This window comes from Heterodontus francisci, chromosome 28 (genome assembly GCF_036365525.1).
Source record: "Heterodontus francisci isolate sHetFra1 chromosome 28, sHetFra1.hap1, whole genome shotgun sequence".
Taxonomy (NCBI): domain Eukaryota; kingdom Metazoa; phylum Chordata; class Chondrichthyes; order Heterodontiformes; family Heterodontidae; genus Heterodontus; species Heterodontus francisci.
Genome location: NC_090398.1, coordinates 30,840,863 through 30,854,155, shown reverse-complemented (window position 1 = coordinate 30,854,155; position 13,293 = coordinate 30,840,863). Strand labels below are relative to the sequence as shown.

Below are 13,293 nucleotides of genomic sequence, written 5' to 3'. Positions count from 1 at the left end.
GTCAGGCTGCGATGTGTGAACAAACTTGGTGTCAATAATGTGAGAAACGTAGCCCACTTAATAATAATTTACACCAAGTCAAACTCTGAAGAAGTAAGTTTATTTAACGTTCTTGCAAGATGGGGTGTCCTACAAGCAGGCACACCGATCAACATATTCAGTTCATGTTTCTACAATACAAATCCATTTGTCCACGCCTTTATTTTACATTATTGGTTATAACGTATTATGACACTAACCTATCCTATGGTTGCTACAGTCTCCTCCTCTGTTTACTTCTCCCCCTCCTCTAACTTTCTAGCCCCTAACTCTTGTTTTTGTTTTACCTTATTTGGATCTCCATTATGTGTTTTAACTTGCAGCTGTCAGCCTTTATCTTAGTGGGGCAGTTTCTTATTCACTACATCCTTTGTTCTAACTCTTGCTGTTTCTCTTTTATCTGCCTAAGCACAATTTTTAAGTGATGTACTGTCTTAAGGTCTCCACTGACATACTCTTATCAGTTCTCTTTGTCAGTGATGTACTGTCTTAAGGTCTCCACTGACATACCCTTATCAGTTCTCTTTTTCAGTGATTTCATTATGTTGTGCACAAATGACTTCTTGGTAACTGTCCACAAGCTGTAGAAACAACATTTCAGTATTTCTTATTCTCACAATTCCCCCTTTTCTTTTACTTAATCCTTGTTGTTTTCTACATACTGCGGAGGGTTCTCATATGTCCTCTCAAATCCTCTGAGCATTATTTCAGCCGCCTTTTCAATGTCTGTATTTCCGTTGATACTATCCACTTTGTCATTACCTAACAGGTACATACTCTCTTCCTGGCCTCTTTGTATTGACATCTGCTTCGTCAAAGCTGTCTCAATCAATCGCTGTGTCAGCCCTCTTACACAAGGAATAATACAACACCCGATGACTATTAATATTCCGCCAACCATGATCAAGGAGGTAAAAACCGAGATTATCATGCCTTTCCATTTTCCAAACCAGGATTCAAGCCACCCCGTCAGGGAAGTGTCTGCTCCTGAATTTTCGACCATCTCCTCTGCTAAAGGTGTTAACCCTTGCAGTGCTCGGGTGATTGAACCATCGGGTGCTGTGTTATTTGGGATAAATGTGCAACATTTCCCTCCTAACATTACACACACCTCCTTTTTCTGCTAAGATCATATCTAGAGCCAGTTGATTTTCCCAAGCCATTCTACTAGTGGCATCTAATTGTTCAGCTATACCTTTTACCGCATCTCTAGTATAATTTATAAATCTTTGTTGGTTGTAATAAATATAATTTATCCAATCTACATTTTTGTTAATAGTGACCCACCAAAACAAAGACTCGAAACCGGCGGTTATTTGGTTTCGGGCCTTGAATTCATCAGGTACCCCTCTTGGGACCCCTATGGAATCCAAGTATACCTGGTCGTCAAAAGAGTTCGCTATCGCTTCCCTTTTACCCCTTTCCCTCGTTATTATCTTTTGTTTCTCAAATGCCAAGGTGAATGGTATTGCCAATTGAACAATTGCGCACGTCCCCTTCCATTGGGAGGGTAGGGTCTGTCTCAGGATTTTTCCTCCGCAATACCACCATAAATCCGCTCTGGGAACATTCAATGATGAGTAGTTCCCTCCCCTGACTCTTCCAGTTACATCCTCAGTCTCTATGCATGACTTCGACTCTCCCATATTTCTGGTTAGCTCCGCACCGTGTCGACGTACGCATGATGTGTGATTCACACTGGTGGCTAAAAATGAAGGGGGAGTCCTTGAATCTTCTTTCTCTAGGGGAGGGAACATTATTGACAAGGATATGCAAGTTTGAATACCCCAAGCCGTCTTATCCTGATATAGGGCTAACATGCATTCCATGCCCTTTCGGTCACGCTCCCACCCCAGCGGGAAAGGTACTACTTGAGCTATCGGTCTACCAGATGCACAAGCATAGCAATTGTTTTTGTTCAAACTTTTTACAGTATATTTTATCCATTCTACCCAGGCATTTGTGTCCCCGTAACCGGTTTCTATCTCAATTGTCTTTCTCAAGTCTTTTACTCATTATTTTTACTATGTTAGGATCATTATGAGAGGTCCCTTTTAGTTTGTTAGATGGTTTACCAGTCTTATCTATTGTTACCTGAAAACAACATTTTAATTCACCTTTCTTTTTCCCTTCTCTAACTGTTACTCCAAACACCTTGTTGTCTAATTGGAAGTGGGTATTTTTGATTTGTCGTTCTTCTGTTATTGAGCCATTCCAATGGCGTTGGATGGATATTCCACCAGTCGTTTCTGTCCACTCGGTTCTTTTTATTGTCAAATATATAGGGTTGCATTCCTTATCTGGACAATCTGGGCCTGGTTTTATGGGGCTCTGGTGAATGGATATAATCGGTGGGAGTGGGTCTCCTGTTAGTAGTCCATCCCCATAATAATGGAGGGACTCCACATAATAATTTATTTGGTTATGTATGCCCCCACATGGGATTAGGAAACATAAATCTACTTCTATCACCTGAGGGTCCTGGCTCTTGGGGATTTCAATTTGGGTAACCCATGGAATCTGTGTACCGTTGTCCCCGTCAGTTCCGTCCCACATTGTTATTTTTCCCATTACTGGGATGACTAATGCTACATACAAAAACATCCAACCCATTTTAATCTGGTTCTGTTTTCCTGGCTGCTTTCGAAAAGAAAGAGAGAGAGAAAAGGCACACAATATTACAGACAGTATTTCCGCGCTCGCGCCGCTATATAAAAAAAAGTTTGTTACTCAAAGTCTTTTTAGCTTTATTTTCAATGGTTCTTCGGTAAATTCGGTTGTCCAAGTTCCTTCCTCGGCCGGGGGTTGTACCGGCCCCTTGATTCTCGTGTAGTGGGTCCAACCTCTTTCTGCTGTTCTTATGGCTGTTTCAGTGGTTAGGAGAGTCTGGTATGGTCCCTCCCAGTTCGGTTGTAGTTTAGTCTCTTTCCACGATTTCACCAGAACCCAATCTCCTGGTTGGATCTTGTGCACTGCAAATTCGAGAGGTGGGGTCTGTGCTAACAGGCCTTGCTTCCTGAGGAATGACAATGAGGAAGACAACGCCAGTATATAGTTCTTGAGAAACAAATCTTTAGTTTCTAAGGTTGGCATCTTGCCCCTGGTTCCCATATCGGGTAATCCGAATAGCATTTCATAGGGGGACAGTCCCACATCTTTTCTAGGGGCTGTCCGAATTCTGAGTATCGCTATAGGTAAACATTTTGTCCAAGGTAACTTTGTTTCAAGTACCAGTTTGGACAGGTGTTTCTTTAAGGTCTGATTCATTCTTTCCACCCGCCCCGAAGAGGGAGGGTGCCAAGGGGTTTGGAAGTCCCATTGGATTCCCAATCCCCTAACTATTTCTTGTAATAGCTTCGAGGTAAAATGACTTCCTTGGTCCAAATCTATGTTTTCTACAATTCCGTATCGGGGAATTATTTGTTCCAATATTACTTTAGAAGCTCCTCCGGATGTAGCTGCAGTCATGGGATAAGCTTCCACCCACCCTGTCAAATGGTCTACTAAAACTAGAATGTATTTTAGTTTCCCTACTGGGGTTAATTCGGTAAAATCTACCTGTATACTTTGGAATGGTCTCAGACTCGGTTGTCTCCCTCCCAACACTCTTTTTCTCAAAGACTGTTTGTTTATCTTTTTGCAAATTAAACATCCTTCGCAAACCTGTTTGGCAATAGTATAAATCCCTTTACATCCATATTTTCTTAAAACCAAATCGCACATTGCTTGGGTTCCCCAACGACTTCCTTGGTGTAGATTAGTCATTATTTCCCTCATGATGGGTTTATTCACTACTTCCCTACCATCAGGTAGGATCCATTTCCCGCTAGGTATTTCGTGGACCCCCCACTTCACTAATTCCTCTTTCTGAGCTTCTGTAAAAATAGGGTTTACTGAGGGTCCGATTAAAGCTGGGGTTAGGATGTTTATTGGTATTGGCTGAGGGTTCAAAGCTGCTTCCTTTGCTATTTCATCTGCCAGTCGGTTCCCTTTTGCTTCACATGTTTCATTTTTCTGGTGCCCATTTATATGGACCACTGCAATTTCTTTTGGCAATAATAAGTTACTCAAGACTTGTTCTACCAGCTCCTCATGGGCCAATTCTTTTCCTCTACTGTTTATCAGACCCCTTTCCTGCCAGATTTTTCCAAACGTATGTACCACTCCAAACGCATATTTGGAATCAGTATATATCGTTCCTTTTCTCCTTTCCAGATTTTTAAGAGCCTGATTTAGAGCATATAGTTCACAAGTTTGGGCAGACCAGGTATTGGGCAATCTGTCTGCTTCAATTACACTATTTTCTTTCCCATCGATTAGAGCGTACCCATTATGTTTCTTTCCGTGTATTAGTCGGGAGGATCCGTCTATGAACAAACGATATCCTGTATGAAGGGGAATGTCTCTCAAGTCCTCTCTAACCTTTGTCTGGTATTCTATAATATCTAAACATTGATGCTCAATGTCTTGGCATCCCCCTTCTTCTCTCCATAAGAAGGTGGCTGGATTTAGACAGGAGTCTGTTACAATTGTCAAGTCATCTTTTTCCAACAGGATTGCCTCATATTTTAGGATCCTTGAGTCGGTCAGCCAACGTCCCGCTTTCTGACTCAGTATCGTTCTCACCTGGTGAGGAGTACTCACTACCAGGGCTCCTCCAAAGGTCAATTTTCTACTTTCTTCGACCAACAGTGCTGTGGCTGCCACAGCTTGCACACACTCTGGCCATCCCCTACAGACGGGATCTAAAATCTTTGATAGGAAAGCTATGGGCTGTCTCTTTCCTCCTTTCTGTTGAGTCAACACCCCCAAAGCCGTTCCTTTATTTGCCGTCGTGAATAAATGGAACGGTTTGTCTAATGACGGAAGGGCTAATACAGGTGCTTTTATCAAAATTTGTTTTAGGTTCTCAACTAATTTTTCTTCCTCTTCTGTCCATTTTAACACATTCGGTTCTTCCTCCAGTAATTTAAAATATAGCCCTTTTGTGTGTTGGGCATATTGATCCATCCATAATCTACAGTATCCTATGAGTCCCAATAACTTTCTCAATTCTTTTTTCGTCCTTGGGAGGGCTAATTCTACAATGCCCCGTATTCTCTCGGGACTTATTCTCCTTTTTCCTTTGCTCACTAGATGTCCCAAATATTTTACTTCTTTTTCTACATACTGGAGTTTACTCCTTGAGACTCTCAATCCTTGTTTTCCTAAAAAGTTTAGTCAGTCATTTGTTCCTTCTTCTACGATATTCTTATTTTCTCCCGACACTAGAAGGTCGTCTACATATTGTAATAAGGAAATCCCCGGAGGGGGCTGAAATTTTTCTAATACTTGTTCTAAGACTTGGCCAAATAAGTTAGGTGACTCCGTAAACCCTTGCGGGAGTACTGTCCACCTAAACTGTTGTTTCAGTCCTGTGTTTGGATTTTCCCATTCGAAGGCGAACAAATCTCTACTTTTCTGGTCCAAAGGGCAGGCCCAGAAAGCATCTTTTAGATCGACTACGCTAAACCATCCATAGTCATGGGGTATTTTACTTAACAATGCATATGGATTTAGAACCACCGGGTGCCTTATTTGGACTATTTTATTAAGGGCTCGTAAATCTTGTACTAATCGGTATGTCCCGTCTGGTTTCTTCACGGGAAGTATGGGGGTATTAAAGGGAGACATGCATGGTTCTAGAAGTCCATCTTTTATTAACCCCTCTATTACTGGCCTTAATCCTTTCCTTCCCTCGAGAGGTATGGGGTACTGTCTTATGCATACTGTCTCTCTTTCATTTTTAAGACTGATCTGAAGGGGTGGTATGTTTAATCCTCCTGTTTCCCTCTTTTACCCATACAATAGGATCTATTTGCTGTTCTTGTTCTTCTGTAAGTATTGCCATGGTGATTACTAATTGTTTGTCCATTACTCCAATCTCTAACCCCAATTGTATTATCAAATCCCTTCCCAATAAGTTACTCCCAATTTCGGGTATGTATAATAACTGTCCCTTGATTTCCTCGGAGCCCAATTTAAGAGTGGTAGGTTCAAATATGGGAACTGCGAATCCCTCACCCTTCACCCCTGAGACTGTCATTTCTTTCCCTGAAAAATGTACATCCTGGGGTTTAAAGTTTAAGGATGACCTTGTTGCCCCAGTATCTACCAAAAATACTGTTTCTTCCTGATGGGGACCCACCTGTAGGTTTATCAAGGGTTCCCGGTGGCTCCCCGGGGGTAGAAACCCCTGACCCCCCTATTGTTCATCAAAAGACATTTGTTCTACTACCCTTTGTTCTCTCCTTAGTCCCGGACAGTTCTTTTTAAAATGTCCCAGTTGTCCGCAATGGTAACAGCCTGCCTGTCGGGCTCTTTCCCACTGTTCCTGTCGGGGTCCCCTTTGAGTCCCTTTTCCCCTTTTTTCCCCATTTTGCCACTCCGGTCCTTGTCCTCTATTGACTGGTTCTATTCTTTTCTTCACAATCTCATCTACTGTCGCTACCATTATTTTTGCTTTTTGTTTTTCTCTGGCTTCATCTCTATTAACGAAAACTTTCTGCGCTTCTCTGAGCAGTTCGTCCAATTGTTTTTCACTCCATCCCTCTATCTTTTGAATTTTCTTTTGGATGTCCGGCCATGATTTTGTTACAAAATGGTTTCGAAGGAGTCCTTGGGCAACCGGGTCTTCTGGATTTAAACCTGAATATTTCCTCATTGTGTCCCGTAATCTCTGTAAGACATTTGAGGGAGTCTCATCCTTTTCCTGTCTTACTTCGAAGCCTTTATTCAAATTTTGTGATTTCGGGACAGATTCCCTAATGCCTTTTACTATCAGATTTCTAAGGTCTTTCATCTGGCCCCTATGGCCGACGTTATTGTTCTGCCACTGCGGTTCTTGATTAGGGTATTTTTGTTCGGCTGGTTCGTTTCCCCCTACCCCGGGAGGGTTTTCTCTTTCCCAAATTTGCATTGCAGACCGTCGAATCATTCCCCTTTCTTCACTCATAAATAATATGCTCATAATGGACATTAATTCCGTCCAAGTATATATACTTGGACCGAGAAAATGATCTACTTGGTCTGCCAATCCTAAGGGGTCTTCCACAAGGACTTTCATTTCCTTTTTAAGCGCTCTTACCTCTCCTGACGTTAATGGTACACTAACAAATCCAATTTCATTATTTCCTATTGGTACCTCTCTCAAGGGCATCATTGTCTTAGGAGACTCTCTGTCTCTATCGTCGTCATTATCGTCGGGTTTAGGGGTGGTCCTTCTTGCCGTCCTTAGATCATATTTGGGTCTTGTCCCTGTTTCTAATGAGGAATGTGCTGAAGATGCTCCTGAGGCATCTTGTTCCTGGTCCGAACGGGGGTCTGAGCCCTGTGCCCCTCTACCTACTCCGGTTGGTTGTTGATTATTCCCCTGTGGTGTGATATAGGGAGGCGGGAGATGATCTAACACTTCCCACCTTTGGGACTGGGGCGCCGTTGGGTCCCGTTCCTTAGTTTGTAATGGATACAATTTGCAACCCTGTACACCCAACCAACAGGCAGCATAATCCGCCTCTTGTTGACTATATGGGACCTTTTCATTAATCCAAATGTTTAAGGTCTGACAGACCCAATTTTCATCCGATCCGTACTTTGGCCAGAAGACGGAGGGATTTTGGATTGGTTTCTGTGTCCAAATGAAACAACAATATTTGATCATAACTTTCTTATCTTTCTCCTTGGTTTTTGACTCTAAATCCCAATACTCCAACATCCGTCCCAATGGACTTTCTGGAGGTATGTTGCCGGCAGACCCTCCTTGTCTCCCATCGTCTTCCTTTTTAGACGACTTATTTCCCATGGTTAACTGAAGGGTCTTGTACCCTACGGTATTCACCTCCTAGCTGAAGGGTCTTATACCTTACGGTATTCACCTCCTAACTGAAGGGTCTTATACCATACAGTACTCACCTCCCAGCTGAAGGGTCTTATACCCCACAGTATTCACCTCCTAACTGAAGGGTCTTATACCCGGCAGTATTCACCTCCTAGCTGAAGGGTCTTATACTGCCCCACAGTATTCACCTCCTAACTGAAGGGTCTTGAACCCTGCAGTACTCACCTCCTAGCTGAAGGGTCTTATACTGCAGTACTTAGAAGGTCTTATCCTATAGTTAACCAGTATTCAACTCCTAACTGAAGGGTCTTATACCTTACGGTATTCTCCTCCTAGCTGAAGGGTCTTATACTGCCCCACAGTATTCACCTCCTCACTGAAGGGTCTTGTACCCTACGGTATTCACCTCCTAGCTGAAGGGTCTTATACCTTACGGTATTCACCTCCTAACTGAAGGGTCTTATACCATACAGTACTCACCTCCTAGCTGAAGGGTCTTATACTGCCCCACAGTATTCACCTCCTAGCTGAAGGGTCTTGTACCCCACGGTATTCACCTCCTAGCTGAAGGGTCTTATACCTTACGGTATTCACCTCCTAACTGAAGGGTCTTATACCATACAGTACTCACCTCCTAGCTGAAGGGTCTTATACTGCAGGACTGTAAAATTCACTCCTCAAGGACATTTGGTACTTAGAAGGTCTTATCCTACAGTTAACCATAAGTCACCAAGATAATACTTAAAAGTCGTTTTTCTTACCTTGGTCCGTGCACGGAGTTGCCTGACTTCACATGTGTACCTGCCGCACTAAATACTCGTTCAGAGTGACTTCCCTAGGATCTTTTTCAGTCAATTACTCGGGTCCGCTACCGATGAGAGAAACGAGACCGTTTTAAAATTAACGGGACGCGTCTTCTCGTCTGTCGTCGGCCGCGGTCCCGGCAATGATGAATAGATCCCGGACGAGCCCCCACTTATGAGAAACGTAGCCCACTTGATAATAATTTACACCAAGTCAAACTCTGAAGAAGTAAGTTTATTTAACATTCTTGCAAGATCGGGTGTCCTACAAGCAGGCACACCGATCAACATATTCAGTTCATGTTTATACAATACAAATACATTTGTCCACGCCTTTATTTCACATTATTGGTTATAACGTATTATGACACTAACCTATCCGATGGTTGCTACAGTCTCCTCCTCTGTTTACTTCTCCCCCTACTCTAACTTTCTAGCCCCTAACTCTTGTTTTTGTTTTACCTTATTTGGCTCTCCATTGTGTGTTTTAACTTGCAGCTGTCAGCCTTTATCTTAGTGGGGCAGTTTCTTATTCACTACATCCTTTGTTCTAACTCTTGCTGTTTCTCTTTTATCTGCCTAAGCACAATTTTTAAGTGATGTACTGTCCCAAGGTCTGTACTTACACACCCTTATCAATTCTCTTTTTCAGTGATGTACTGTCTTAAGGTCTCCACTTACATACCCTTATCAGTTCTCTTTGTCAGTGATGTACTGTCTTAAGGTCTCCACTTACATATCCTTATCAGTTCTCTTTTTCAGTGATTTCATTATGTTGTGCACAAATGACTTCTTGGTAACTTTCCACAAGCTGTAGAAACAACATTTCAATATTTCTTATTCTCACAATATGATAAAACAGGATCTGGCCAAAGTGGACTGGTATCAGCTACTTGTAGGAAAGTCTACATCAGATCAGTGGGAGTCATTCAAAGAGGAAATAGTGAGAGTTCAGAACCAACATGTACCCGATAAGGTGAAAGGTATGACCAACAAGTCCAGGGAACCCTGGATATCAGGGGATATGGAGGAGTGGATCAGAAAGAAAAGGAGGCTTATGGCAGATTCGGAGCGCTGTAAACAGCAGAGGCATTTAGAGGAGTATAGAAAGTGCAGGGGGGGTACATAAAAAAGTAATTAGGAGAGCGAAGACGGGACATGAAAAACATTGGTGGGCAAGGTAAAGGAAAATCCAAAGGCATTTTATAAGTATATTAAGGGTAAGAGGATAACCAGGGAATGAGGAGGGCTCATTAGGGACCAAAGTGGCAAACTGTGTGTGGAGCCGTAGGACATAGGTAAGGTTTTAAATGATTATTTTTCATTGGTGTTCACTATGGAGAAGGATGATGTAGGTGTGGAGATCAGGGAGGGGGATTGTGATATACTTGAACATATTAGCATTGAAAGGGAGGAGACATTAGTTGTCTTAGTGGGCTTAAAAGTGGATAAGTCCCCAGGCCCAGATGAGATGCATCCCAGGCTGTTATGTGAGACAAGGGAGGAGATAGGAGGGGCTTTGACACTAATTTACAAATCCTCTCTGTCCACAGGAGAGGTACCAGAGGACTGGAGGACAGCGAATGTAGTACCATTATTCAAGAAGGGTAGCAGGGATAAACCAGGTAATTACAGGCTGGTGAGTCCAACATCAGTGCTTGGGAAATTATTGGAAAACATCCTGAGGGACAGGATTAATCTCCACTTGGAGAGGCAGGGATTAATCAGAGATAGTCAGCATGGCTTTGTCAGGGGGAGATTGCATCTAAATAACTTGATTGTATTTTTTGAGGCAGTGACAAGATGTGTAGATGAGGGTAAAGCAGTTGATGTAGTCTACATGGACTTCAGTAAAGATTTTGATAAGGTCACACATGGGAGATTGGTTAAGATGGAAAGAGCCCATGGGAGCCAGGGCAATTTGGCAAATTAGATCCAAAATTGGCTGACTGGCAGGAGGCAGATGGTAATGGTCGAGGGCTGTTTTTGCGAGTGGAAGCCTGTGAGCAGTGGTGTACCACAGGGATCAGTGCTGGGACCCTTTCTGTTTGTAGTGTATATTAATGATTTAGACATGGATATAGGAGGTATGATCAGGAAGTCACGCCATTGGCACCAGCTGGACCTCATCGTCACACGGCGAGCCTCTCTAAACAGCGTTCAAATCACACGCAGCTTCCACAGTGCGGACTGCGACACCGGCCACTCCCTGGTGTGCAGCAAGGTTAGCCTCAAACCAAAGAAGCTGCATCTCTCCAAGCAAAAGGGCCACCCGTGCATCAACACTAGCAGAATTTCTCATCCACAGCTGTTACGTAAGTTTCTAAATTCACTCGAAAAAGCCCTTCAAAACACTCCCGCAGGGGATGCAGAGACCAAGTGGGCCCACATCAGAGATGTCATCTTTGACTCAGCAATGACCACCAAAAGCAAACATGTGAAGCGGAATGCAGACTGGTTTCAATCTCACATCGAAGAGCTGGAACCTGTCATAGCTGCGAAGCGCATTGCACTGCTGAACTACAAGAAAGCCCCCAGCGAGTTAACATCCATAGCACTGAAAGCAGCCAGAAGCACTGCACAAAGAACAGCCAGGCGCTGCGCAAATGACTACTGGCAACATCAATGCAGTCATATTCAGCTGGCCTCTGACACCAGAAATATCAGAGGAATGTATGATGGCATTAAGAGGGCTTTTGGGCCAACCATCATGAAGATTGCCCCCCTCAAATCTAGATCAGGGGACATAATCACTGACCAACACAAGCAAATGGACCACTGGGTGGAACACTCCCTAGAACTGTACTCCAGGGAAAATGTTGTCACGTAGACTGCGCTCAATGCAGCCCAGTCTCTGCCAGTCATGGATGAGCTGGACATACAGCCAACAAAACAAAAGGGTTTAAACTAGTTTGGCAGTGGGATGGGAACCGGAGCTACGGATCAGTGGATGGGGTAGCGGTTGAACAGGCAGATACCGAGTGCAGAGAGTCTGTGAGGAAGGTTAGACAGTTGACAGGGCAAAGTTGCAGCCAGTATGATGGGTTGAAGTGTGTCTATTTTAACGCAAGAAGTGTCAGGAATAAGGCTGATGAATTTAGAACATGGATCAGTACTTGGAGCTACGATGTTGTGGCCATTACAGAGATGTGGATATCACAGGGGCAGGAATGGATGTTGGATGTTCCAGGGTTTAGATGTTTCAAAAGGAATAGGGAGGGAGGTAAAAGAGGTGGGGGAGTGGCATTGCTAATCAGGGATAGTATCACAGCTGCAGAAAGGGAGGTCGTCGAGGAGGGTTTGTCTACTGAGTCATTATGGGTGGAAGTCAGAAACAGGAAAGGAGCAGTCACTTTGTTGGGAGTTTTCTATAGACCCCCTAATAGCAACAGAGACATGGAGGAACAGATTGGGAGGCAGATTTTGGAAAGGTGCAGAAGTAACAGGGTTGTTGTCATGGGTGACTTCAACTTCCCTAATATTGATTGGCACCTCCTTAGTGCAAATAGTTTGGATGGAGCAGTTTTTGTCAGGTGTGTCCAGGAAGGTTTCCTGACTCAATATGTAGATAGGCCGACTAGAGGGGAGACTATGTTGGACTTGGTGCTTAGCAACAAACCAGGCCAGGTGGCAGATCTCTCGGTGGGAGAGCATTTCGGTGATAGTGATCACAACTCCCTGACCTTTACTATAGTCATGGAGAGGGACAGGAGCAGACGGGATGGGAAAATATTTAATTGGGGGAGGGGGAATTACAATGCTATTAGGCAGGAACTGGGGAGCATAAATTGGGAACAAATGTTCTCAGGGAAATGCACGACAGAAATATGGAGGTTGTTTAGGGAGCACTTGCTGCGACTGCTGGATAGGTTTGTCCCGATGAGGCAGGGAAGGGATGGTAGGGTGAAGGAACCTTGGATGACAAGAGATGTGGAACAGCCAGTCAAGAGGAAGAAGGAAGCTTACTTAAGGTTGAGGAAGCAAGGATCATACAGGGCTCTAGAGGGTTACAAGGTAGCCAGGAAGGAACTGAAGAACGGACTTAGGAGAGCTAGAAGGGGAAATGAAAAAGTCTTGGCGGGTAGGATTAAGGAAAATCCCAAGACGTTCTACACTTATGTGAGGAACAAGAGGATGGCCAGAGTGAGGGTAGGGCCGATCAGGGATAGTGGAGGGAACTTGTGCCTGGAGTCAGAGGAGGTAGGGGAGGTCCTAAATGAATACTTTGCTTCAGTATTCATTAGTGAGAGGGACCTGGTCGTTTGTGAGGACAACGTGGAACAGTCTAATATGCTCGAACAGGTTGAGGTTAAGAGGGAGGATGTGCTGGAAATTTTGAATGATATGAGGACAGATAAGTCCCCGGGGCCAGACGGGATATACCCAAGGATATTACGGGAATCGAGGGAAGAGATTGCTGTGCCTTTGGCGATGATCTTTGCATCTTCACTGTCCACTGGAGTAGTACCGGATGATTGGAGGGTGGCAAATGTTGTTCCCTTGTTCAAGAAAGGGAATAGGGATAACCCTGAGAATTATAGACCAGTCAGTCTTAAGTCAGTAGTGGGCAAATTA

General features: G+C 43.7%; 1 pseudogene; it reads right to left on the bottom strand.

The window, feature by feature from the left end:
- Positions 1-538: 538 nt before the first annotated feature.
- Positions 539-2,595, bottom strand: LOC137345192 (uncharacterized; annotated as a pseudogene).
- Positions 2,596-13,293: the final 10,698 nt, after the last annotated feature.